Raw genomic sequence first — 25447 nt, 5'->3', positions numbered from 1 at the left:
AGGATCTCTACAGGTCAGAAAGAAGAGCTCTTCTGGCAATCGTCCTGGAAGGTATGCATGCTATCCTGCTGGAGGCATGGCCACTGCCCTATGTCTCTTGTCCCTGAACATCCAAATGTGGCTTCAGCCATAGGGGTTATTCACTGGACTCTGAGACACAGAAACACCTTTTCAAACAAGGCTTAAATTTAAATTATTGTTTGAGTGTTTCTCTTTCCTGCCTGGAGCCTGCAATGCTATTTTCAGTCTAGTATTCTTCATAAATGCCTCTACCTGAAATTTCTAAAAACCATGTGCACTGAAGATCACAGAAAAAGAGGAGAGACATCAACTGGTTATACACACACACACACACACACACACACACACACACACACACACACATATATATATATCAGCCTCTTCTTTATTCCTAGCACAGTTCTGTATCTCAGATTCTTTAAGATATCTAAAGATTTTAATGCCAAAATGTTTCTTTTTATTCGGAGCCGTGGTTTACAAGCAGACGTCTTTCAGCCTATGGTTTAATGACATAAAGGGATTTAATAAAGATCATCATAGCAATTTATATCATTGAGATAAAGAATATTATATATAAAATAAGTGACAGAAACCTTTAAGACTAAAAGTAAAATCCTGTTCTGTAGGACATGTAATAAATGCAGAAGCTTTTAAATGAAACAGTTTGGAATTTAATACAGAAAAGTGTTCAACTATTTTTAAATGACTCAAAAGCAACTCTCAGAAAGCTGGGAAATCAACAAATACTGAGGGATTTTTCTTCTGTCAGTGGAAAGGGCTTCTCAGACTCTAAACAACATCCTCTCTCCTAAGTGCTTTAAATTAGAGACAAGCCAGGAGCCGCTGAGCATGGCTTTAGCCAGGTAAAACCCATTTGAAGAAAGCACTGGACAACATTTGCTTGATTAGGGGAAGGCAGTGCTGAAAAATAGCACTTTCTGCCCTCCAATTCAGAGACCGGTATTTCATGATTGACCATGGCTCTAGGCGACAGTTCTACCCAGAAAGTCTGTTCCTGCTGCTATTTTAGATGGCATACTTGTGAGTCAATTTCACATGTCAGTGACAGTGAAACTCAGGAGCACAGGTCTGAGAGCATTGTGTATTCAAGGACCCACCCAAAGACTAGCCACTTCATTAGCATGTTTTGGAAAGCCTCTAAACAAGGTCAGTCCTGTATTCTTCTTAACCTTTGTTGTCATTGAACACCCGCTTCAAATAGGAAGGACACCCCAGAGTGTCCTTCCATCTCTGTGTTACCTCATTATATGAAGCCCTTCAAAAACAGGTAAGGACATAATCAGGCACCAGAGACAAAGTCTAGCGGGACCATATGACAGTGATGCCTGCTTCTACACAGCCAGAGGTGCCAGGCTGGTCGCTTGGGATGTGGCTTCCATCTGCTCTGAGTAAACCGAGTTCTCTTATCCTTGCCTTGCTGGGCCCTATAAATGAGTCTGGGGATATTCAAAGGTTCACTTAAATAGGGAAGAAAAAGAATTCTCTTAGACACTTAAAAAAACATGGTGACAAATTCTGTGTAATTTCTTCCCTCTGAAGTAAAATTGAATTTCCTTTCTTTTGAATGCAGATGCCTTTAGTGACATGTCAAAAAAAATCAAATACAGTGGAAACTGTAGTGTTAACTTACTAGTTAATACAAATAGAACATATTTTCTCACTTTCCCTTTCTCACACACACATTCTCTTTCCTATCCCAACTCTCTTTTCACTTTTGCAAGAGCAACCAAACTATAAGGAAGCCAAAAAGCTGTGGGAAGGTCTACACAGAGAGGAACCAATGTTCCCATGTCCATTGGTCTAAAGATTTCTACCCCTGACCTTCAAACACTGATACCAGCCAGGACAAACACGGCAGCAATGTGGATGTGGCATCTAGAAGGTGGATGTTACAGCACCCAGATGACACCGTGGGACACAGAGCTTAGGTCACAGACGGCGGGATAAACAAAGGGTGTTTATGCAGCTGCCAGGCTTGGGATCATTTGCTATGTGGCAACAGCCAACTCCAGTGTGGTATTGTTAGATAGGTCCTTACCCGGTTAGAGGACAGACAACGCGAAGCGAGGCAGAGTCTATACAGCCTTGGTACCTTTTAAAGCATGGGGCTCTAAATATAGTCCCCCCAAAGCAACTGTGACCTTTTACCACTTGAGACACTGTCAATTTTGAGAGATAGAAAAATCAAAGCAGAGAGGAGATAAAGAATTCGGTCACTGAGGATGGAGAACAGACATGATGGGCATCCCAAGCCCCACCCCTGCTCTTTAGAATACTTCCTTCTCCCCAAGCTGCTTATTTTTGCTGGCAGGAGTATTAGTACTCAATATTTATTCCTAGAAACACCACGAGGTCAAATTCTGAAAGCACCCATTCATCAGCATTCAAAGGGAGAAGGCCAGAGCCCCTTGCTCTTCCTGGCTCCTTCCTCTCAAAACAGTTTTGCACATGCCTACCATATAAAGTCCCCAAAATGTCTCTCTTATAAGAGAAAGGTCCTTCTTCCCTCTTGCTGGCTGATCTAAATCTGTTTCCTCTGCCCATCTTTTACAGAATCATGCTTCCATCTTATCTGTTGGACTATTTCCAAACTGTCTTGGTCCCACCTCTAAGCTCAAGTCATGCCACTCCACAAGCCCTTCCTTACCTATTCCCTTCATCAGTGAGCCTCCTCACAAATTCCTGTTCAAGCCCGACTGGCCTGACTGTGATTTTTAAGAACAAGAAGCAGAAAGTAAACACTGGCCACTGAAGGTGACAGCAATCCCCTCTCCATTTCAACTCTGCAACTCTGATAATTGTCACTCCTTTGCTCATGCAGAGACAACTGTTCTAGGTCCGGGAAGGGCAGAGCCAGATCCTTCTGTCTTTCACTTCCTTCCCCCCACCTCCAAACACGCCAACAACCCAGCTCAGAATGGAGAACTCTCTTTTGTGCTAAATTATTGCTATTGTATTAAATTGTGCTAAATTATTGCTATTGTATTAAATTACGTAAATAATTATGGTACATTCTAATGAAGAGCATTCAGGGGTTATTTTTATTTTAACAACTGCCTAATCTTGAGGATGGAATCTCTAACTGGACAGTTCTGAGTCAGAGCCAGACAGCCGGAAAGAGTATGGGGCAGATAAGAGAGTCAACATGAGTGAGGGTGGGTCCGGATGCCCTCCCTGTTTGATATGCCCAGAGACCCAGAGAAATATCACCGTCATAGAATAGACCTTAAAGTTTGAGCATTATCTTGTGTTAATTGTGTGTGAGGGAAGACACAGAAGACATTTAGTATGGACCTCCCTTTCATAGATAAAGACAGTAAAACACAGGGGAGACACTAAGCCCACAGCAGCTGGTTATCAACAGAAATGGCCTTGACCTCGGGGCTCTTGACACTTACTCCGACTTTCTTCCCACTTCAGAAAATCAGATGAGCGCTGTTTGCCTCAATCAGTACCCCTCGCCGAAGAGCAGAATTTAGCAGCACTGTAGACAGAGAATTTGAATGACGCTTTGAACATTAGCTTCTACTGTGAAGAGTGACTTCAATTGCTAGACATTTTCTTCTCAAGCAAAACAAAAACCAAAAAGAAACAAAATGTCTATTTTTCTGACTGAGAAAAAAAAGTGCTCCTACCTCTAACTTGCAATCCATTTTTGAAAAAGAAAGGAAATTCTTATTTGAGTGTTGAATCTCCACCAAAAAACTTGAACCAGACCAACAGCAGGCATATCCCAAGGAACAATATACAAGATGAAAGCTGGTACATTAAAATCAAACTGAGCACCTGGGCAGGGTGCACAAATTTCCTTGAGAAGTTGCTTTTTAAAAAGTAACTGAAGTCACCAGCCCTTTTCCTTAAGACCCTGGGCACCCTATCACCAATGCATCAAGCCCCTTTCACTAGATGTACAGGCCAGATTCTGTCTTTCCACTGACCTCAAAGTATCCCTTTCTCATAAGTAATGAAAGCAATACCAAGGCACAGATCAACAAGATCTCACAGGTAGGCTGCCACAGACAGTGTCCAAAAAAAAAAAAACAAAACAAAAAAAAAAAACCAAAAACCTAAACAGTGTGTTAATTAAAAAAGAAGTTGATAAGAAATGGGCAATCCCTATGATTTTCAAGTTCTATCTTAACAGAAAAAGAGAATCATGAAATGATTACCTATACATAATGTGTATGTAACATGTGTATACCTATGTGGATGGGGCTCTAAAGAATGAGTGTTCCATATATGCAGTTTCTAAACTATTCACCAACCACAGACTGGAAACATCACTCCCTTCACTGCATCTCTACTGAACACGCATAGACTTGTCCTTACTTCCCAAACAGTACAGTAGAACAATCATTCACAGAACATCAGGTGGTATAAGCAATTCAGAGAGGATTTAATATGCAATGGATATGCACAGCTCTAGGTAAACACTGCACCACCTTGTCTGGGAGGCTTTGGTGTTTGAGGATTTTGATATTGGGAAGGTGCTAGAATTAATTCTCCTGGTTGCTGAGAGCTGACTGTACATGCAAAGTGCAGCTGTGGGGTACAATGGTTTAAAACCGAGACGCTAGATCCAGACAGTGAGTGAGGCATCAAGAAGCTCCTTAAAACATTTCAGAGGCCCTCTCTTCATCTAACGCAAGGACATGATGGCATCAGTTAAATCATATAGCTGTGATGATCGGGTGACAGAAACTCTGAAGAGCATAGAATAGTGACTGTAAGTGCTGCTGTTATTGTAGTCATTGTTGTTATCTGTGACAGACAAACGTGGTACCATGTACCTATGCAACAGCTCCTTTTTCTCCTGTTAAGGAAGGCACACCCCTGTTCATCAGCTCAGCTTTGTGGTTTGTATTAGTCACTTTTCTATCGCTGTGATGAGACACCATGACCAAGGCAATGTATGGAAGAAAAGGTTTATCTGGGGCTCAGGGTTTCAGAACAGTAAGAGTCCATTGTGGCAAGGAATTGTGGCAGCAGGTGGCAGGCAGGGTGGTGGTAAGGGCTGAGAGTTCACATCTCGAACCACAAACACCACAAGAACCTCAACACGTGCTCTCCAGTGACACACTTCCTCCAGCAAGGCCACACCTAAGCCTCCACACACAGGGCTACCAACTAGGGGCCAAGGATTCAAATGCCTGAGATTCATGGGTGGGGGTACATTTTATTCAAACAACCACTGGTTTTTTCGTTTGTTTTGTTTTTGTTTTTGTTTTGTTTTGTTTCTTACTGTGTGAAATCTGAGTGTGAGCAAACTCTCTCCAAAGATACTTGGGCTCTTTCCTAAAGAAGGTTCTAGACATCAAGGTGTCTTAGAGAAGGCTGCAATGGGTAGGTTTCTGGGGGGGGACAGCTAAATAGCCTGAGCCAGACTATATGCACCAAGAGAAAAGCAGTGGGGAAGCTAACCGGAAATGAAATAACATATGATCAGGAAAAACTTCAGCATGATTGGACTGGGAAGAAGAGAAGTGTGTTTGGGCTTCTATTATATGTTCTTTGCTAATATTATATTTGTTCTATTATATGTGCTATTATATGTTCTTTGCTAAATATAACCAACACTGATGTTTTCTCACTGGTTTGGATAGTGGGTATTTATTGTATGTGATGCTGTGCAGAGACCTTGATAGGAGCCCAGCTCTTATGTGGGCAGAATGGCAAGTGGCAGAGAGAATGTAATTTGGATGACATGGCTTCAGATTTGTAACTTGAACAGATGACTGAGTAGCGGTAAACACCACTGAACAGGGCAGGCAGCTTTCAAAGGGAGCTAAATGTTCCCTGAGTGTATTCATTCCAGCCCTTTGAAAAGCTCTGTGACATTAAGTATCCAGAGCCATGAAAATGTTTTTACTCTTTAGTGTAGAACTCACTCAGGAAACTTTTTACATGCAAGATGCTCATAGAAGTGTGATTCATACAGTAAAAAAAGAAAAAGGAAACAACTGACCAAATCATAGCATGTGGATTTAACAGGATAGGACTTAAACAAAATAATTTTTCAACTCGAAGAAATGCTACCATATAATGCTACCTTGTAAAAATCCAGGATACTAAAGGTAATTATGGAGCTCTCCACATTCAGTTCAAGGACACAGGGAAGAAAAAAAAAATCTTTGCTCCTAGCAGAGGCTGGGGCCAGCAAGATGCAGACAGACAGACCTGCCACAAACAGACAAGACAACCCTGTCACAGACAGAAGAACAGCACTGACACAGACAGACAGCCCTGACACAGTCAGACAGACTGACAACTCTGACAGAGATAGACAGCCCTGCCTATACAGACAGACAAACCTGTCACAGACAGCCTTGACACAGGCAGACAGACAGACAGCCCTGCCACCAGCCCCATATTCACCATGTGCTTTTTACCGCTCACTTCCCCAGTCTACTCACAACTCTAAGTCCTTACAGTCTTACCATGTAAGATGGTACGTTAAGGAAAGAAAAAGCCAGACTTGACCTATCCCACTGATACAAAACACTTGAAATTCTCTGAATAAACTTTCAGGAAAACAAAAACTAAGTCTGGATTATGCAGGACTTTTTAGTTATCTTTCTGAGATACATGTGTCACACGTATGTCGTGTAACATACATGTGTCTGACTTGCCCTTGCAGCCTGGAAGGAGACCAGGAAGTTCAGGGAGGGCCAAAAGGGGCATGAGTTTCTGGTGCCAACAGAGAGAAGGAGTCATGGCCATGGAGTTCAGTGAGCAGCGTGTGTACAGGCCAAGTGAAGAGAGGGATGCAGGCAGCAAGCAAACAGGAAATGGAACCCTATGGCAGAGATTTGAGTAGGGTGTCTCTGGCTGAGGCAGGTGCCCTGTGAATCCCAGAACCATTTCACACCATCACCAACCACCATCGAACGCAGAGGACATCTCTGGAAAGGATCAATCTGTTTAAAAACGTATCCACAACATGTCTCGTGGGGACACCACGCTGTCTGTCCGTCTGTCAGCAGTTCCAGCGCAGCTCTGAGTTCCTGACCACTTACTAATGTAGCTGGCCTGTGAGTCCCAGCGTATACAAAGCACTTACGAAAGTCGTACGCGGCAATATGCCCTTACAACGAAAACCATGAGGAACGGAGCCACATGAGCAATGAATGCGGCTCTGGACCCCCTTACCAGAGCATATGGACAGGCAGGCACACCTGCTGCTCTAGCCCCGTGGCCCAGGGGCTCATTCTTATTTCCCTTCCCCCTTCCACTTCTTCCTCTTCCCATCTTCTCCTGATCACATACAGCTAAATTCTTTCAAGTAGAAGTGGAATCGCTTTTCAATATCAAGTAAAATTATGAATTTCCATTAAGTTTAACCCCCAGAACTCACTGTGGCATACACACACACACACACACACACACACACACACACACTAAATGAATGTAATCTTTAAAGCTAAAATTATATGTATTATTCTCAAAGGCTAAAAATGTAGATGTATTCTAAGAAATATTAAAATATATAAAGACAACCAGTGTATTATACATAACAATTGAAACAAAAGCAAGACCTTTGAGGTTGCCCCTGACTTTTGTAACAGACAGAAAAGAGGTCAGCTATACTGACTTATCCCGTAATAGCACAAAGGGCTTACAATCAGCACTGCCAACCAGATAAACTTGAGCAAGGATGTTAGCATCTGTGTCTAGGTCATGAGCAAGGGTAAAATGGATGGGAGTGAGGATTAAAGAGTTAATACAAGGAAGCCACTCAGAGCAGTTCTGGGAAGTGTCACTCTAAGGGTGGCTGCGGGGCGGCCTTCCTACCAAGTCCATCGTGGGAGCTGGGCAGTGCGTAGCCTAGACCCAAGCCTACCATCCACCAGCCATGTCCTAGATGTTTGCCGAGTCCTCACTGTGTACTGCACACTGTGTCTGCCAGGTGGTGTTTATGGACTGTGGCCTAATCATCAGGATAGCCTGATGGTAAGCGATAAGTCTTCTTATCCCCACCATTGTAGAAGGAAAGCACTGGGGCTGGGAGACAGCTCTGCCAGCACAGTGCCTGCATGCAAGCACAGAAACCTGGATTTGATCCCCAGCACCCATGTGCAAAACTGAGCGTGGCACATGCTCATAATCCAGGGCTGGGGAGACGGAAGCCCCATGGGCTTGCTGGCGAGCCAGCCTCATTGAGGATCCCAAATTCCTATTAGATGGGAGAGAGATGGCTCCATCTCAAAATCAAGGCGGATGGCTCCTGAGGACCTGAAACTGATCTCTGTTCTACACACAGACATGCGTGCGCGCACACACACACACACACACGCACACATGCACACACAGAGAGAGAAAAGTGAATGACATCAGATTCAGAAAGTTTAGGTCACTTACCAAGGATGACTCAGGGTGGTTTAACTCTTTGGCTCAGGTTCTCACAGGCCACTCTACCTGGACAACAAGGGAGAGGGAAAATTCACTTTTAGGTTAATGATCTAAGATAAGCACAGTCTACAAGGGGGAACACGCTACACCAAAGTGTCCCTTCGTCTCAAGAACACACAATCCATGTGCATCAGCTCCATACTTTCTCGATGCTGCAATATTTAGAATGCTACATCCTGGAATTAACAAATAGTATCTCTAGCCCCAGTCGGGGGAGACCTTTCTACACGTCCTAATTGAGGGCACCCATTCTTAGTTAATTTTGTGAACCACTGGTTATCGACAGGAAGGACAGCACACAGTTGACTGCTAATTGGCTAAAGAACCCTAAGAAAAGCTCCGTCATCCAGCAGGGACCAGGATTTCAGTCTGAGCTTTGGGAGCATGACTTGATATCTAAGGAGTAGCACTCTTTGCTGAGATGGCTATTTCAAGGCAGGCAATTCCATAATGGGAAGCATGCAGAGAGAAGTCATTCTCACTCAGAACTGGGAAGGGACAAGCCAACTTTGGAAACACCTCTTCTCCTAGTCCAATTGCCACCCCTGCTCTCGAGGACACAAGATGGCTATGTGTGTGAGGCCTTTGCATCTCCTAAGCCAGAAGACACTAACTTCAACAATTAAACTGGTTGGAAGCCTTGGCTCTACCACTGGCCAATTTGTGTAAATTACTCAAATCCCTGAGTACTCTGAGCCTATTTAATCGTTTAAAGAATTAGGACATGAATAGTGCCTACCCTATAAGATTGATGTGCACATTAAATGCATGTCACCCCCCAGAATGCCAAAAACAAAAGAGGTTCTTTTAGACCCGGGACTGACTGAAAGTAGTGACATCTTTTATCCTTAGCTTGCAGGGACACAGACATTAGAGTAAGTGCTTTGCTCTTCAAAGCAATTGCTTTAGGCCCTTCCCTAAGGAGCATCACTTTCTACAGCTTCTTTTGTTTCGTACATGCCCAGAACTTGGAGCTGCCTTCAGCACAAATATCCTTGCTAGTCCCTTTCCCGAATGATGATTGAGAAGTGTACCCTTTGGTCACACACGAAGAATGAAGTCCCCAGTGTGGTCCTCACACCTGTCTCTATCTCTTGGTTGCCACCTACTGTTTCTCCATCTTCTGCATTTAGAACCCCATTGTTCCCAGGCCCAGAAGCACCACTCTGGTTCCCAGTGCTCCTCAAGGCCCCTGTTCCTGATAGACTATCAGAGCCTGGTTTTCACAATCCATACAGAAATAGTCCCATTTATCTGTCAAACCCCAGCTCACACTTCAACGCTTCTGTGAAGCATCTTCCCTGGCACTGAGCTGTGCTTAGCCTCAGTGGCTAAGAACACAGGTGTGGGAGTCCAGACACCACAGGACAGAGTAATGAGAAGCTGTGAAGCCACTGGCAGCCTCATTGGCTGACTCTAGATCCTACTCTGCTCTGTGTCCAGGTTAGCGATCCCAGGTCAGCTACTGGACAGTCCAAAGTTTCAGCTCCCTTTCTGGTAATGGCTATATCCAAGGTTTATTTTTCAAATTACAAAAAGCGCTACGAGTGAGCCCTGTAAATGTTTGTCTAATAAAGTCTGGGCCCCAGAGGCTTGGCTGGGTGGGCAGGAATGCTTATTCAACCTTTCTGCATCTCAGTTTGTTTACTTTAAAATAAGAATAAGAAAAATATCACCCACTTCCTATTGTTGGAATTAAAGAAAATAATATATGTAATTTGCTTACTGTGTAATGTATATAGAGCCTTGTATATTATAGAATTTCAACAAAATGGCATGCTTAGTCAGATATGGTGGCACACACCTGTAATCCTGGTACTTAGATAATGAAGAGCAGGAGGGATCAAGAGCTCAAGGCCAGCCTCAGCTACACAGAAAACTCAAAGCCAGCCTGAGCTAAATGTGACTGTGTCTCAAAAAAATAACAGCATGTAAAAAAGAAGACATATTAGAAGGGGATTTCTTCTTCTGAATTGGGATATGCCTTGTTCTTAACTCTATTATAACACATACCAAATTATCATAGCCTAAAGTGGGGTTCCCTGGACAAAGATACTGTGTTGGTATTTCTTCTACCTTTATAGTAAAGGCAGTTGGTTTATAACCAGCATGTGAAGGAGACCTGGAACTTAACCAAACCACAACTCATAAAACTGTACTCATAATACAGACAACTCTACAAACCACAACATGAGAGGCGAACTAAGTTCAGACACATAACAGCAGTCCACTCAGCCCCACTGGCTCTCAGCATCACTGCATGAAGCCCAACCACAGCTCTGAGTTATGCATTCGAAAGATAAGACCTTTGATTGTTCCAGAAACAAAAATTTCTGTTTGCACATGTTATGGGCAAGAGTGTGTGGGAGGAGCTGCAGGAAGGTACCTGGGTCTCCTTACTGGCTCTGCAGTGTGCCCTCGATTAGCTGCTGATTTCCTGGATGATGGGCTTTGTACTTGCTAGTAAATCAGCATTGTGCCAGCCAGGTTTCTAGTCAGCAATCTTTACTATATAGCATAGTCCATATAGCTCCGTAAGGTGTACAGCTTGGAAAGCCATGTGCATTGTCCTCCCCGGGTTGCCTGATGAGGCCTCTAATATTTTTTTAAACTATTGTGGGTTTGGGGGTTTTATTTATGTTTCAGAATTTGCAGGTTATAAAAGTCTCTCATTACTCCAACCCGGATATCTACCTAACACCTGGCTCTGTATCAGACCCTTGGTGTATGCGACACGTTATGTGCACACATTGTAGACAAATGCAGGGTTATTACTCTGCTGCGGCATGGCACCACGTGTGTGCTGGAATGCTGTGGCATTGGGAAGACGTGGGCAGAGCGTCTGGGACCACAGGCAGTAACCAGCAGAGGAACTGACTCCACCAAGTGTAACTGTAACCTGGCTGAGAGTGTTTAGGAAGAGACTCGGGACGTAGGATGGTCTAGGAAGCCTATTGGTGGCAGGAGCAAGGGCGCCCTGTGAGCAGGCAAGCTGGCTGGAGACTCACGCTAGAGCTTGGGCCAGGGAAGGGTGTGACACTAACAAAGACAGGGGAGGTGGATATTCTCTAGAGACCTAAGGAAGACAAGCATGGCGACCAACTGACCTTGAGGGATGCGGGAGGCCACAGAAGTCAAGCTGTGCTGTGATGGCCACCTTCTGATGTAGGAACCCATCTTGAAATCAAGCACAAAGAACTGCAAAGGTCAGAGGGCTTCTGTGTATCAGAGAGAACACCTGAAGTCATAGGGTTCACTCTTAGCTTGGGTCACAGGCAGCTGGCATCATGTGGCATCAACACTGTCTGCTCTGGCATCTCACACAGGTCAAATCAAGACAGCAAAGGTCATAGCTTTTGCTTAGAGTAAGATACTGTGAGCTGCTTATTGATTCTAGTGACTTGGAAAGCAGCAACAGTCCTTTTGTAAAGCATGCTAGACAAATTTATTTTTGGCTTTGCTTAAAAGTTTAGCTAAATTCATTTAAGCAATGAGAGTCAAAGAACCTTGAACTCTGCTTGGGCTGGCTGACCAATAGAGTAAATCGCTCATGAGTTTATGACCCGTTTTTAACCTTTTAACTCAGTATTTTCCTGCAGGCCCCATGGCTGAAGATGAAGATAGGCCAGACACCTTTCTGGGCTAGGAAACAACAGCACAGTTTGGCCTAATAAATGTCCGACATGAATAGTATTTTATCAGGCACAGCTTTTGTTTTCAGGAACTTTAAATAAAGGTAGCTTTGCCTAAGAATCAAACACCAATATGGGAAGGGTTATTTAGAATGAACATGTCATAGTAAAAGCAGATGCACCAGCACTTAAGAGAGCTGCTATTATGATTTCTCAGAGATCATTTACCAAGAAAAGGAAAATCCAGTATGTAGTACTTTTCCTGGGGTGCATTGCCATGTGTCATTCGCTGAACCCAAGGCTAAAGAAGAAACCTCTGGGTCCTTTCCCTCAAGCTGCCGTGATAGCTGCTTCTGCTTCTCTGAGCCTTCCACCACAAGGTCTGCAGTGATCCCTGCACCAGAACCACATAAAAATAACCTGCAACTAGGGTAAGAGAGAAAACGCAAATATTTTTCCCAGGAATGGGTCTTTCCATGACTGAAGTATTTGGGTTTATTTTCATTAAATATTTCATGCACAAATAATCAATGGACAACTGGAAATGATTATTTAATAATTACATTTAGCTCTAACAGAAAAAAAAAACCATTAGGGCAATAATAGCATACAGGCTGTGATGGCCATTTTAACTCTGAAAATGCCAGTTGGGGCAATTGCTGGGCCCCCTTCTTTGGAGACCTCCATATTGTTAAAGGATGACATCTTTCTCAACATACTAAGAGGCTCAACAACTCAAGGACATAGGGCTTCTATGAACTATAACATCAACAGGTTAGTAATTCATTCTGAAACTATAAAACTGCTCTTTAAAGACTAGATTTGCCCATTAGTTTACTACATCTAGTTTGCATTTCCGCCAAACCTAAAGTTTTAATAATCTGGGCCAGTTAGGCGGTATTCGGGAGGAGTGTTCTGTTACGATGGGCCAGTTAGTGACATTCTGTGCACCCCTCAGAACACCTCCCCTGATAGTACCATCCATACTTCCTTCCCCTCTCACATCTCTCGGGTTTCACCAACGGAAAAAAAGAAAAACTAAAACCACCCACAGGTGGGAAGGAGACAATGGGCTGTTATTTTCCTTGCTTTCCTCACACTGCAGAGTCTGGTGGCAGCAAGGCCCCGCACCGACGAGGCTTCTGATTGTGATTACAACCCTCACTAGATCTGTCACTTGCTCTTTCATCTGTTTGAACCAAGGTAAGAATGGCTTCCCTGCTGTCTTTCAATCAGATACCTTTCCATTTATTTTTTTGGTCTGCAGGAGTCCTTGCAATGAACTTTCTTCATTCAAACCTTGGGAAGAAATCTCCATCTTGCTGAGGTCCCAGTGCAACCACTTTCAAAATGAGCACAGAAGGGCCTATCTCCTCAGAGGATGATGAAAAGCTGATGTGCAAGACCCATGGCCATAACTCAGTCCAGAGCCTTCCATTTTAGCAAATCTAATGTATTTAGCATAAAAAAACTGCAAACCCAGATTAATACCCAATGTTTTGAGTTTCTACTCCTTATCCGAAACAAAGAAAAGAAACCATCCATTCATTCCCACTGTCTAAAACCAAAATACCACAGCAGAAGACCACAGTGCCCATCAGACAAACACCAGGAAAGTCAGGTCTGGAGACTCGAGCCCTTCCTCATCATCGTGTTTCCCCTCCACCACCCTCCCCAGAGCAAGAAGCAACTTGCCAACTTGAGTCTATTACTTTGCAGTTCTAATAAAAAGGCTTTTTCAGAATCTTTTCTTCCAAAATCTAATTTGCTCTTCTTGAGAAGTGGCCATCACTCTTACAGAGCTGAAGGCCAAGTAACAAAGCAGAAAACGTGAAAAGCATGGTTTTATGCAAATATCTCCAGGTTGTCTATTTCATTCTAAAAACCTGTTATGGATTCCATGACTGCCTGAGGTGAGGCTTCCCCATTCAGTCTGGAGGTTCATTTATTTAGCTGGACAGAGCAGTTCTCATTACATTATTAAACTACCAACAGAATGTTTGCTGAACTTGCCACACATTCATAAGCTGGACGGTTTCCAAGGATAAATATAAATGTACTTAATTCTCTACCCTTCTCTTGTGCCTATGGCCAGGAAATAAAACACCCATCCCTGCCCCCCCAGGGTCATACTGGGTTTACTAGAATGAGGCTGATGCAGGACATTCAGGTGAAGAAGTTAAAGCTCACGTCTGTTCTCCTCCGCACGCTTGGACTTCAGAGCTCCTGACTCTGTAAGTGCTAGCTCTCCAAGACAGGTCTCTGACTGGTCTGCTAGGGCAGTCTCTGCTGCTGGCACCAAATGGGGGTGAATGCTTGTAGACCACCCTGGTTGCCTTGACAACCTCCATCCTATCACTTAACAACCTCACTCCTGTCTGCACCTCTGGAAACAACACTTTGTTCAATTTTCTCCAGGATGCTCCCGCGTGTGCCCTACGTGCTCTGTTAGGGCCCTGACTGATAAGGGCTTAACTTGGGAGAAGAGTCCAAATGCACCTCTCAAAAGGAAGTAGAACTTGTTAAAAGTACAGAAAAAACCATGCACCCAAGAAAGCTAAGAAGACAGAAGAGTTAAATCTCCAGAGACATCTAGGCTTGAACAGCAAGGGGCATTAGAAGGAAATCTGGGGCAATCTGGGTAGCTTGCAGCTTAGTGCACACACACACACACACACACACACACGTCAGCTTATTAGTTTTGCTAATGCACTGTGTTATTTGGGATATTTACATTGGGGGAAGCTAGAGAAAGGAAACTCAGGAACTCTTTGCACTATCTTTGCAGCGCTGCTGTAAATATAAAATTATTTCAAATTGAAATCTTTTCCTTTAAAATTATGTGTATGCACACGTAGGGATGTGTCTGCATGTGAGTAAGAGTGTGTGAGCTGAGGTGCTCACAGAGGCCAGAAGAAGGAATCAGATCTCTTGGAACTGCAGTTACAGGCAGTGGGTGCTGGGTGCTGGGAACTGAACTCAGGTCCTCTGCAAGAGCAGTAAGTGCTCTTAACTGCTGAGCCATCTCTCAAGTCCCCCCATATAAAGTCTTTATTAAGAAAAAAAAAAAAAAAAAAAAACAGAATTCCCAGTCCCTGAGTCAGAGCTTTGGCAGTTGATCCTTAATTGGATAGCTTGAAAAATATGGTCCTACTGAACTTAGAAAATATTAACCCAGGTTGGAATAAAGATGGAAGCAATTATTTATTAATGCTAAATTACTACATAATTACTTGACTATTTAAAGAAAAGAGCAAATTGAAACTATGTCAAAGTTCATCTTCTCTTCCAATTAATTAGAATGACTCATCCCTCAACTAGTTCCTGAATTTAGTTTCTTACATTAAAAGAAGAAGAAAAAGAAGAAGATGATGATGATGAAGAGGAGGAAGAAGAAGAAAAGCCTTGAAAAGGTGCAGGCAATTATCAAATGTGACAAGAAGTTGGTTGAGTCATGCTATTTCTCCCTCTTATATCAGAATGTTTGCAGTGAGCACCTTTTGGCCAGTCGAAACAAAACGGCTCTTTATCCCTTCCTTGGCAAGGGCCTGCTTCTCTGAGTAGATTTGGAACTCCTTGAGGACAGGATCAAAAAGTTCGCTTTCTCCTATGGTTGCCTGCAGCTCAGTTCAATGGGCTGAAAATATGTATTTTCTCTCTGTTTGTATTTATTTCAGATGGAATTTTTAATGTTCTTTTAATGTTCAATGTTTTCTATGACATTAGCAGATGTAAGAGGGAGTAGGCAGGGGTGGAGGGTGCCATCTCCTATTACTTTTATTCTCTCTTTCTTCCTTTCTTTTTTGAAGACAAGGTGTAATGGTTTGAATGAGAATGGCTCCCACAGGCTAGTAGATTTGAATATTTGGTCACTAGAAAGTGGCACTATTTAAAAAGATTAGGAGGTGTGGCTTTGTTGGAGGAAGTATGTCACTGAGGGTGGGGTACGAGGATTTAAAAAGCCTATTCCAAGACAGTCTTTCTCTTCCTTCTACCTGCAGATCTACATGCTGAACTCTAACCTACTTCTCCAGTGTCATGGCTACCTGCATGCTGCCATGCTTCCTGCCGTGATGACAAGGGACTAAAGCTGGAACTAAAACTGTAAGCCAGCCCCTAATTGAATGTGTTTCTTTCTAACACTTGCTGTGGTCATGGTGTCTTTTCTCAGCAATAGAACACTAACCAAGACAGTCTGCAGCTCAAGGTGGCTTGGAACCCCCTATGCAGACTGGGCTGGCCTAGAACTCATAGAGATCGGCCTGCCCCTGCTTCCTGAGAGCTGGTTCATTACTTAACATTACTGTATGCTGGGTATTGTCCTAATATGAAGGATGCAACAAGAAGCAAAAGACCTGGCTTGGGGGAGCTTAAAACAAACTGGGGCATGGGAGGGGAGGTAAATCAGCAGCCAGCAAGCAAGCTCTGGGCATTACCTTCTCTTCCTCTCGCCATAAGCCACCACAGGATAGAGTGAACAGGGAAGAGCAGGCTGGAGCTCCAGCTCTCCTCCTGGTAAAACCTGACTTGAAAAGAGGCATTTCTGAATTATGACTGTATCACCCCAAGTTGTGTTGCTCTGATATATTATTTTTAATTAAAGGGATTTTTTTTTTAAGATGCAAGATCACTTCATTCCACTTCCTTAAAAAACAGAATTTAAATTTGCCAGTCATTCATGTCTGAACAATGGGTAGCTCTCAGCTGGGGAAAGATGTCAGTATAAATGGACTTCTCTGCCAGTTACAGACCCAGCCCAAGGCCTTGGCCTTGTCATACTTCCCAGATTACTGTCCCTTGTCAACTTGCTGTATGAGACTGACCTTTTCTGCTTCCTGGTGGAGGGAGAGGTCTTCATTTCTTATTCATTTCCTGTCTCCTATAAATTTGCTTTAAAGCAAAGTTTGTGCTTTACTGCTGTCGTGTGTTTACATCAGTGTAATTCTCAGGGCCAGAGCAGGAGTGGTTACTCTAAAATAGAAGAAGGGGAAGGGGCTGATGGCACATACTTGAAGTCCCAGCACTTGAGAGGTGGAAGCAGGAAGTCCTGAAGATCAAGGTCATCCTTGCCTACATGAGTGCTTGGGACCAGCCTGAGCTACCTGAGATACAGTCTCAAAATAGAACAAAACAGGGAGTGGGGTAGGAAAAGTTTGCCTTTCTTGTGTGTCCCTTAATCTTTTCATCTGAAAGGGGTAAGGACTGAAAACAAACAAAAATCCCCCCCCCGCCTCAAGGAGGTTATTGCCCCCCTTGGAGTTCAAATAGCAGTGGTTAAAAACATGCTTGGCATAGCCAAGTGTTACATGAATGTCACACAATAGAAATTAGTGGCTTAAACAGTCCCTGCCTCGTAACTCTAAGGCAAAAACCTGGTGGTCCACAGCCTTTCCATGCAGCAGAAATTTCAAACAATGAAAATTTATAAAAACTCAACCTTCCAATAACTTAGCTAGACATTAATGAAAATTAGATTAACATCAAAGAACTTTTTCACTAAAAATAAAAACAGTGTAACCTCGCTTCTGTGGGAGAATGTTATACATTAGCTCAAGTAACAAGGGCATAGACAACCAAACAGTGGTTGGGAGAGACATGTTGATGAGGCAAGATGAAGCTCAAGCATCAAACAGCTTAGAGATCTAACTCACAAATGAGTACCAATGTTAATTAAACCTCGCTGTATTGCAGATTTTCATTAAAGTCAACTTTTGGTGCTCTTGTCAAAAAGAAAGTTATGGGATAATAGGTTTGTTCATCTACTTCACAATAGCAACCAGTTTATCACCTATCCCTTAACGTGTTTTAAACCTCAAATAGTCATAATAATTGTTATCTTCAAAATAGAAGCAAGGAATTCCACACAGATCTGTCTTTTTCTCCTTAGTAGACCCATTTTTTGCCTCTAAATAAAAAGGATGGCTCAGTTGCTTTAACCTCTCTCTAAAATGTAAAAAGGATTTTTTAGCCAGGGTCATTCACATTTCTATTTTTTTCAGAAAGAAGCTTTCAGATTAGAGATGAAATAAAAGCTGCTGCCAGTCAATGCAAAGGTACATAAACCATTGAGCAATTTTCAGCAAAAATCTTAGGAAAGATTATTCTAGAGAGAAGTTCTGTAAATCAGTTTTACTGTCGCCGATAGTGTTTCTATTCTCAGCCTCTGAGGTAGAGAATGTTTCTTTAAGCAGTTTACCGACTGTGTCTGGAGAAGCTGATGAGCTTCCTGAGGCTGTCTTTGGATGCCATGGTAACCGCATGATTCAGGTCAAGTCTATCGTGTCTGGGGAACTGTTTAAGGAATTTCAAAATGTTACCTGAGAAAATCAGCACTGGGGATACACGCCAACGGCAGGAGAAACTGGGTGTGGGACTCACTCACTTCCAGGCTCCAGGGCACTAGGCTGAGAACTACAGTGAAATGTGGCACCATCTCAAAGACTCAGAGCCTGTGCCCGGCCTGCAAGGTACATATTTTACAATAAATATGTAAGAGCTGGGGCTAGAGCAACGTGTCGGCATTAAGAGCGCCGGCTCTTGAAGAGGACCCAGGGTCCTCTCTCTGCTGCAAGCACACATGCTGCTCGCAGCCATCTGTAACTGGCTCCAGGCTGCCCTCTGCCTCTGCTGACTCCCGCAGGCACTGCTCACACACACTTGCAGGCAGAACATAAAATAAAACAAATAATAAATAAACCTCAGGAAAGAAAACTTTGTAAGGATACACTGGGCCTGAGGAGGTGGTTCAGAACCACACACTATTCTTCTGAAGGACCTGAATTAGGCTCCCCACATCCGATTGGGCAGTTTGTACTCTGGTTCCAGAGCCATCCACTCCTCTGGCCTCCACAGATTCATATGCATGCACACACACACACACACACACACACACACACACGTAAATAAAATCTTGCAAATTCTTAAAATACATAAGAACATAGATCATATTGTCATAGATGTTTAACTTTTTACATTCAATTTTTGAATTGAAATTTTTTCTCTAGTTTTTGTTTTGACTTTAGTTGTGGAAGTCCTTCATGAAGATTATACAAAGGCATAGTAACAGAACCAGGAAGTAGTTCAAGCTGCCCACATGGGTGTTCAAATGTAAAACCCTGAGAAGTGAGAGAATTCTGGGTCTGCCAACACGGGGTTCTCCTGAAGTCTCCTAGGGTGAAAGCTCGCCCCTTCCCTTGAAAGCAATGAGGAAATAATTCTCAGATGGTGCAAACTTATTCTTCCCTGTAGTGTGTCTGGGTGAGTTCATACCACCCTAAGATTACCTCACAGATCACACAGAGACCACTATGTGCGTGACCCGATGGGCAGTGAAGCTATTTTCACATATATCTTTATCATTGAAATCGGTTGACTCTCATAAATCCTGTGAATGAGACCAACTGTCCTAGCCCTCAGCATGAATGAGGTAAACTGCTGCAGTATTTGTCTGATGTATGTACTAAGAGCGTCACACCAGGAGCTGAAGGTGGTTCAGAAGAGCCTCCTGTCTGCCTCACTTTATCTTTCACTTGAAGATGCAAATCCAGATACACAGGAAATACATCCCCCTGGCCTGCTACCTGCTTTCTGCTGGTTGGCCTCGTGGGCTCCACACACCACCATGTCCATTAACCACTGTCTCCACTTACTACCAACTCTCACTCCCTCATATGGATGGACAGATGGACACACAAACTCTCTCTCTCTCTCTCTCTCTCTCCCTTCCTCCCTTGCATAATCCAAGAATATGATAGAATTTCTGTGGAATTCTTAACATCAATTCTGTGTTCTTTGCTCTCTGCTCTAACACTGAACACTCCAGAAAAAAACATGCCCCTTCACAGACGGCCAGGAGGTCGTCAGGTGAGAGGCCAGGAGGACGTCAGGTGAGAACACTTGCAGTCATTAACTTGCCAACCAGAGTGTCAAGTAACTGAGAGTGGGACTGCCCGTTTGCTTTGTTAACAAGAGGCTAGCCCAGCAAGCCCAATCGACCTTTGATGCAAGGAGTTAATTCCAGAAATAAGGAATTGGAAGAGTCAGTGCACATTTAACAACTGACCCTCTAAAACTGTCAGGCCTAGCTTTGGTGCAGATGAACGTGTGAATGTGCTATTCTGCAGGAAAGCCTTTGAGTGAAGTAGCTCAGAAGGAGATGCTTCCTCTCCAGGTAATAAAAGGCACTCTGAATTCAGAATTTCAAAATTTATAGCCTTAAATGGTTCCTAATTTAAGACAAATCTTCCTCCCAGTGTGTCAAGGACTTCACTAAACTGTATGGGAAATCACCTCTAATGCTTCCCCAAAGAGGAACCAACTTTAGGTTGTGTCTGCATTTCTCTCATGGAAGAATAAAAGAGGATTCCCATGTATACATAAAAGCAAGTACCAGCAGGTGCTGCAACCTATCACTTCCCAAAGAACAACGTGGACATTGCATCGGGCAATGGCAGCCATGAGGTGTGACGGTTCCATGAACACTGCCTGTACAATGCCCCAGAGGAAGACACAGGACCATAAAATGTCCTTCCCTTAACCTAGCAACAAACCTCCTCAGAGCTGGGTGGAGACCACTGCTCTGACAGCAGATTGTGGCACAGGCTGCCAGCCTCATCCCAGCTTGGAGGAGCCAACCCGCCGTCGCCTAATTCTGTTTCAGATGTAATATCTGACAAGAGCCTGATTGGACAGCACACAACACAATTTCCTCTAATTAAGGAACTCTCGAGAAAAACCCAAAATAGCCACAAAGCACTGTCAGCAAAGCAATCAGTAGCGACAATTATCTGTCAGCTTAAACTCCTGGGTGAGCCTTTACGGGGGGCTGGGCTAGCTGCTAGGAATCTACAAATCAGCAGAAGTCAGGGATGACAAGGACACAAAGGGGGCCAAAGCCTGCTGCTCCGCAGTGGTAAGCGTCTCCTCAGGTGAGAGGAAGAACAGCATGCAGACTGGAGGAGCCACTGCCCGGTGAGAGAGAGAGAGAGAGAGAGAGAGAGAGAGAGAGAGACTGTATGTGTGTGAGCTGTGTCTGAGTATGTGTGCGAGTGTGTGTGTGTGAGTGCCGGGGGGTGTGGGGGGGTGTGGTATGATGTGTCAGAAAGCTTTTAAAAGAATCAAATGAAGAATCCTGCGTAGCTTGAAGTCCGCTGGCCAGACCCTGAATCACTCTGTCGATTCACACATGCGGAATCACTCTGTCTTTACCTGGAGCCATTCTACCCACTCTTTAACATCTCCAAGCAGAGCACGCACACCCCTTTATATGGATACCAAAGTTTACCACACGAGTTCCCCTCTACTGGCTCCTGTACTATGAGGTCATCAGGATCAGGAATTAGTTGGGAAGCTTAGATAAAGCAACAAATAAGACCCAATCATCATAATACATAATCAAATTATAGCTATCCATACAGAGAGACAGGGAGACCTTATATGCATAGATATACATATAGATGATATAAATATATAATGGCTACTATTAGGAGGTACACTATCTTTTTTCCCCCAACATCCCTGCCTATATACAGAACTAAAAAAAATGTATGTCTTCTTGAAGCGCTCTTCCAACACATTGCACTCTTTCAGTTGTCAAGGAAGCAACTTCTAGAATTGCCCAGACTACACAAAGATAAGTGCCTACGAGTCTGGGCACCCTTCCTTCTTTCTATTTCTGGTCTCAGTCACATGTAGTTTTCTTTGCTATGAAAGATTTCAGCAGTGAAGATAATAAAAGGGTTGATGAGCTGAAGCTCCACACAACTGAGCTGCTTCTCCAGTCTCACACCACTCACTGTGAAGGCGGTGTATGGCCCCGCTGGTCTGATGTCCATGTCCAGTTCTGCACCAATAACAAATCCAGACCTGATTGCCTTTGCAGTGAGAATATACCTAAAGATCAAGTCTCCTAGCCTTTTCTTGTGCTGAGTAACCACTGAAATTAAGGAGAGATTTGGTCCAGGCAACTATAAGTCTTTACCTGAGCTAACTCAAGTATGATACATGGTTTGTGTTCTTCTCTTGCTTCTTGCTTAGAATATACATGATGGTATGAAACTGAACAAGATATAGTAAATCAACTTAATGGTAATTGCCAGATTATGTGGCTTCAGGTCTCTAAGAGGGGCATGGGTGGAGAACCTTAAAAGCCAAGTACACAGAGAAAGACAAGAGGAAAATAGATTTCTATGGGATCCTGTTTTTATGGCTTCTTCTTTTCCACCATCAAAGGAAAGAAAAGCTTATAAAATAGGAAAATGAGATAACTACAAAGTTAATCTTTATTGAAATTAAAAAAAAATGATTTGAGCACATACCTACCATTCATGAGAAGACACTAAAAATCAGGAAGACTGGAGAGCTAGGAACCCTTTGCAGAAACATGGGTCCCTCTTGCTAGCACCCTGTCCTTGTGCCAGGTTTTAACACATCAGTTGCAGCTTCATACAGGAACCTGTTTCTTACCAGATACCAGGGTAGAGAGGAAGGCGGAAGTACCCTTAGGAGGCCAAATTACATTTGTCTTTATCTATTTGCACTTCTGAGACAATACTGTAGATATGACAGCTTATGAAAAACCAGTGTTTCCTGCAGATGAGTGTAGAGGTGCACACTTTTAATCCCAGCACTTGGAAAACAGAGAGGTAGGAGCATCTCTGTGAGCTCAAGCCCAGCCAGGGCCACACAGGGAGACTCTGTCTCAAAACTAAACAACAGCTATAATAGGCATTTCTCACGGCTCTAAGGATGATATGTCCAAGGTGAAAGCCTATCAGATTGGGTTCTTCCTGGCTTAGGACCAGTCCTCAAACAGGCCGGTGAGGTCCGTCTGGCTTCTGTTAGAGGACACTAACTTCATCCATGAGGGCTTCACCATCTAGTCATCTCCCAGGACTCCCACCTCTAAGTAACTTCATCCCCTTTGGGTTTCATCACATGTATTTGGGGTAACACAGAAACTCAGACCACATCAGAAGGCTTATCCAAAATCCTCTTAGAAGAGGAAGCACCTGAACTATCATTGTTAGAAGAGATGAGCTTCTGGGAAGGACGAGCTCAAAGGACTACGGAGAATAAGAAGCTTTAAGCAAGTATACCAGTGATAATCATTCAGCCAAATTGAATAACCTGACTATGAAACGAATTTAAATGTCTTAATTCTGTGCCTTATACCCCGGGGTATCCTCACATAGAGTTACCCTCACAATATTTTGATATGAATGATTTTAATCTTATTACTAGAAGTAGATGAGACTATAAAAAAAGAAATAGTGATTATGCAAAATACTGCTTCTCAGACACTCAAGTGCTTCAGAACCGCTCTTGTTCATCTTTTGAAATGAGGGTGTGACTCATAGGTCTGAGCTAACGCTACATTTCCTTTTTAAGTTTCCTGTTGCCGCCTCCACCGCACTGAGGCTCAAGCCTGGTGCGTGCTGGGCGAGGGCCTGCTACTGTGCTACACACAGCCCAGTCCATTCTCTGGTATTTCTAATAAAAATTCAGGGGACGCTGTTTGGATGGCCCAGAATGGCTACTGGAACTCCTGGAGTTAACTAAAATGACAAGCACAGAGTAGTGGTAGCTCATGCTTATAATCCCAGCATTGGGGAGCCTAACTTATGATTACCATTTCAAGTTAGAGGCTAGCCCATGCTAAACAATGAGTTCTAGGGCAACCTGGGCTACAGAGTGAGGCCCTGTCTCAAAAGTAAACAAACAAGGGTGAGAGGGAGGCAGGAAAGGTATTGGGGAACTGAGGTGACCATTCTCCAAAATGACCTTAATTCATTAAGCTATGTCTACAATTAGAATGTCACAGTCTTTAGCTCCACAATCACCAGCAATCCTTCTTCAGGACTTTCATTTCACACGCTTCTTCTGTGGATCTAGGATCTGTAGCATCTGTTCTGTTGTCTCATCCTTGACTTTATTTTCCTTTGTCTCTTTCTCACATCCCTTTTACATAAACATTTTTTGGTTGGGAAAAGCAAGCCTTTCTCTTTTCCTAACCCAAGACTGAGGCCTAACCTCTCCTATCATGCCCCATACCACTGTAGGCATGAATTTTCTGGAAGTCAAGAAAGAAGAATGTCAAATACCACAACTTAGGAAAAAATAAAATTTGAGACTTCAGTTTGCTTATTAAGCTTTAGGTTGTGATTTTTATTGTTTTTTTTTTATTCAAGTTAACTCGTTTCTGATTGACATTTTTATCTACAACCAAAATTTTTCTTTAATGCAAGTGACAATTTAAATGTTACAAACCAGCTGTATTATGTGGAAAGCCATGGTGAAAATTATTCTTATAATAAAGTTATGCTTCCTTTTAAGCCCATTAGAAGACAATGGTCACAAAGCAGTTATATAAGAAATAACTTGCAAAAAATGACATGCCTCTCCAAGGAGAAAAGGATCATATATACTGTCACTTCTGGAAGGACATACTAGGAAAAGGTGGCTATCAGACACACAAGAAAAAAACAGCTAAAAATGGAATAAATTCTAAAAGGACAATTGTGGGCTCCTTTGCAGCACAGAATCCTTGAGAGCTTTACAACCGTGACTCTGTAAACTCCTATCACACTCTTCCCCACAGAACTGCAACAGTCCTCATGAGAAAGACCGAGGGCAAAGCAGAGTCTCCCTGTGGTTGGAAACAGGAAAGAAATCCCATCTTTTCCCAGAACTATATTTCATGTGAGCCACAGCTTATAAACACCTCCTCAGCCCCAATGTCTGCAGGGAATATCCTTGGGAATGGACCAAAGAAAAAGCTTGTCATCTGCCCAAAGGAAGAACAAGAAACTCTCCAGTGTCTACTTGCTCACACAAAGAAAAAGCCACAGAGGGAAGACCCAGGCAACTCTACTGAAAATGCCCATAGAAACAAGGCAGAGACCCACTGCTTAAACATGGATAAAGCCCTCCCAGTCTCAAAGCCCAGACACAGGACACTGCCTGTGAACCAGGCTGAGCCAAGAGACCTGAGGACTCACTACCACCGTCATCACCACAGCTTCTCCCCATGCAGAGCAAGGGCACCCCACTACTAGACATCAACATGTAGAAAGACTCCCCTGCGGAGCAGGCACACAGTCATCTGGAAGCCAGTGATGAGACATAGCCATAGAATATTAGTCCATTGGGCCCAGTCACTGCAAAGTTTCCACCGGGGAACTTTGGAGGCAGTAATTACAGCAGTCATGACTCCAATTTCATCCAAACTCATCACTAACTACTAATGTTGGTAAACTTAAGTGAGACTGCTTTGGCCTTCACATCAGCAGCCCAACAGAATAGTGCACGGCATTATCCACTGCTCTCTGCAAGCACTGTCCCACCCTCGATGAAAATCACAAGAC

General features: G+C 43.4%; 1 protein-coding gene across 4 annotated transcripts in view; it reads right to left on the bottom strand.

Moving 5' to 3' along the window:
• The window catches only part of Ncald (neurocalcin delta), a 357449-nt gene that overhangs the window by 222666 nt on the left and 109336 nt on the right, over nt 1–25447 (bottom strand). For 2 of the 4 annotated variants that reach the window (XM_060389583.1, XM_060389582.1), the window contains exons 2-3: nt 8401–8457; nt 3441–3526 (exon numbers count right to left, since the gene is read on the bottom strand). The gene's annotated coding sequence lies outside the window, so the exon portion shown is untranslated. The remainder of the gene's footprint in view (nt 1–3440; nt 3527–8400; nt 8458–25447) is intronic. The other 2 variants (XM_060389584.1, XM_060389580.1) reach the window with 1 other exon arrangement.

This window comes from Meriones unguiculatus, chromosome 8, assembly GCF_030254825.1.
Source record: "Meriones unguiculatus strain TT.TT164.6M chromosome 8, Bangor_MerUng_6.1, whole genome shotgun sequence".
NCBI lineage: Eukaryota > Metazoa > Chordata > Mammalia > Rodentia > Muridae > Meriones > Meriones unguiculatus.
This window is presented reverse-complemented; position numbering and strand designations above follow the sequence as displayed.